Below are 3,754 nucleotides of genomic sequence, written 5' to 3' on the forward strand. Positions count from 1 at the left end.
GTATCTCCCTCTCTCTCTGTCTGCCCCCCCCTCAAAAATAAATAAATATATATTTTTTTAAAAGTGTCCAGAAGAGGTTTCGCTAGTTTAAAAAATAAGTACCTTTTAAGACTTGGGATTAAAGTCTTAATTACTGAATTACTTGGTTACTGAATCACCCAACAGAAAACTTGCAATGCAAGGAAACTTGCAAGGAAAACATAGGAGTGCTTATTTCTCTGCTTTAAAAAAAAAATTCCTTAAAAGTATTCCTATGTAAATACTCATTAGCCTGATTTTTTTTTTAATGTGAACTTAGACTTCCACCCATGTCATATCCTTAGTCTGCAACCTCTGTTAAAAATTTCTTAGGCATTTGCCCAGGAATTTTGCGTGTAAATGCATGCGTATATTTATTTTTACAGACACACGAATTTGTGTATGTATCTATGTATGGATGTGTGCATGTATGTGGGCATACATGCACAAATATACAATACATATATACTATTACATATGTCTGCATGCATTGTGTATGTGTGTGTGTGTGTGTGTGTGTGTGTGTGTGTGTGTGTGCTTCTTTTACCAAAGGTAAACATGGTACCTCTTATTCAGAAGTTTTCTTTTCACTCAGTAATATTTGTTGCCTATCTATCAATATATAGATCTACCTAATGTTTTTAATCATTTTCAGATTCTTGAATAGTATTTTAATTTTTTTATGCTATAAAGTATTTCATGATATGGATGTAAACAACTTGTTTAACTTTCTTATTTATAAGCATTCAAGATGCTTCTAGAAATCATTTTTTCAATATTTATAACACACACACACAAAAGGAGGCCATAATTATTTTACGTGACTTGGCAGTAGAATATGTCTGACTTTATTGGTCATTTGACTTCTTTCGTATGTGTTAATTGCCTGTTCTTGTATATATCTATTTTTTATTAGGTTGTTAATCTTTTGCTTGGTTTTTATGTGTTCCTCCTATAAGTAGAATAACTTTTGACACCTAACTAAAATATGTCTTGTCATTCCTCTTTTTGTTTTTATTTTAATATATATTTTGAATTTATTTTATCAAACATATCAAAATGTTCCATAAAATTTTTGTCTTTTTTATTATGCATATAAAAACTTTGCCCACCCAAATTATGTTATCATGTATATTTTCTTGACGTTCTATTGTAAATGATTTAAACAATTAATTAAATTTCTTTGTAAAGCCACTTTTCTGGGCTTCCATAATATGATACAGCAATAACTTGAACTGAAACAAATGATAGATTTCACCTTATAAAATAGGCCACAGAGATAGTTGTACACTGAGGAGACTTACTCTAAACTGTTCTTCATTGCTGATGTTTCAAAAAAAAAAGTGAATATGGTCATTGAAAGGGTCATGTAATTTTTAATGGGGTAGCCTACAGTCATGTTCAAAAGCCAGATGAAGTAATTACATTCTGCTTATAAGCAGGAGCAGTATAATTTCGATCAGAAGAGCATCAAGTGAACTGATATAAACCTAAGGGTTTGAAACCCACTCAGGTCACTACGAGATAAATGACACATTGGAGTGGAGAGAGGCTCAGAGGTACAATTAATTTGTAGGCTGTTTCTGATGGCCAAATGCCCATGGCCTGTTTCCATGACGGATATGGAAAATAAGGAAAGTGGTGGGAAAGGAGACAAAGGGGAAATGTTAGAATATACGAAATATAATAGCAAGACTTACAAGGTCTACTCCATGCTAAACATGGCTCTGAGTGCTTGACATGCATGAAATCATTGAATACCCGTAATAACCCATGACGTGAATACTGTTATCATCCCCATAATATAGATAAGGAAAAGGATATGATTAAGTGATCAGAAAGATGAAATGATTGACCAACTCACATAATTATTAATGGTCAGAGGTGACATTTGCTCCCAGGCATTCAGTTTCTAAGATATGTCCCCTTCTACTGAGCTATCTTATCTCTGAAGTCCCATTTTCCCTCATCATTCTGAACAGCATCCTCGGAAAGAAGTTCTTGGCAGTTGGTCTATAATTTTCCGTTCTCATCCTTGCTTACTATATTCCCCATTTAGTAATTAAGTGAGTTAATATTTATAAAGTGCTTAAAATAATGCTTGGCATATAGTAAGCAGCATATAAATTTTATTAATGAATCAAATAAATAAACTCAATTATGTTTCAACACTTATTATGTTGCAGGCAGTCTGCCAGATGCTGGAAATGCACAGTTGAACAAAGAATGTAAAATCCTTATTCCCTTTGACCTACAGTCACGCAGGGAAAAAAAACCTGAGACGTTTAAACTTCGCAAATAATTATTTCATAATTCTCGTGAAAAGTGCCATATAAAGAAGTATGATATATCTTGAGGGCATATGGCAGGAAGATCTTTCCCGGATTAGAATCTAGCTCTCAAAAAACCTGAGAACCAAGGGCTGATAAAGAGGTAGGCAAAAAAGCAGTTAGGGTGAGAGCCTTCTAGGAAGAGAAAAACTCCGGTGCAAAGGCCCTGAGACAGAAGGGACACTGGCAAACTGGAAGGTCCTGGAAGAGAGCCATTGTATTCAGTTGTATTAAAAACAAAGAGGATGCATTCAGAAAAACTTCAGAGAGGACCACAACCCTCCCCAGCATCTGTCTCTGTGCATGCCTCGGCTTTTATTTTTGCTTCCTTTTTGCAATACCTAATGCTGAGGACCACTCACTTCCTTTCTCGGGAACCTTCTTTAACACCGCTCTTTCCTGGTGCTCTTCATGGAGTGCTGACCACACCTTCTCTCCCTTTACAGGTTCCGGTTTTGATTAATGGCACCACTGTTCACCCAGTTGCCCCAGAGAGATAACTAGAAATTACACTCACTTCTTTTTCTCCTGTGTATCAAATCAGTCGCCAACTACTGTTACATATACTTTGTTCAAATATCCTGAATCTTTGAACTTCTGCCTAGACTCTTTCCTTCAAATTCTCCTTGTTTTTCTCCTGTCTTATATATTGGCCGTCCACATGCTTTTCCTGTCACCAGTCTTGGCTCTGGTTATCTCCCTCATAACACCGCCCCAGTGATCTTTCAGGTCTGCAATATGTTCATATCCCTCCTTTAAAAAAAAATCTGTTTATGACTCCATTGCCTATAAAATTGTATCAGGATATAAGGGTTTCATGAGGCAAGTTTCATGTTTAATGCTTTGTCCACATTTCTGGTCACTCTTTCCCTTCATGTCAACTTCATCTCATTCAAAACTACATATTGTTTCTGGACGCAACTGTGATCTTCCTACTCAAGATTTTTGCAAACATTTCCCTCTGCCTTTCTCTCCGTACTTACCAGAATAATCCCTCTGACTCTGTAAATCCGCTGCGGGCCAGTCCTGTTTTAATACTTTCAGGTAGTACCTGTCCTATAGCAAGTTTTCAAAAATGTTCATATTTCATGGAGCTTTAAATTACATAACAGTATTATATACATTGTTGAAACTTGAACATGTTTCTAAAATTCAAATGTACCTTCCAATGCCTTAACTGTGGGAAGGCCGTCACTGTGCTGATGTGAAAATCCTTGACACCCCTCTCAGGTGTATCCTCCAGTGTGTGTGTTTGTGTATATCTGGTCAAATTGCCTTAGCTTCTGGAGCTTCGTTCGAGTTCCCTAGCCGGGAGCAGTCCGATCCATCACCCCAACTCACGGACTTCAGCATTTGAAATCCAAATCTAACAGTAACCATTTGGCTCCAAAACATGGGAAGAGCTT

Source organism: Herpailurus yagouaroundi, unplaced genomic scaffold (assembly GCF_014898765.1).
Source record: "Herpailurus yagouaroundi ecotype Mexico unplaced genomic scaffold, PumYag 141, whole genome shotgun sequence".
In the NCBI taxonomy this organism is placed as follows: Eukaryota; Metazoa; Chordata; class Mammalia; order Carnivora; family Felidae; genus Herpailurus; species Herpailurus yagouaroundi.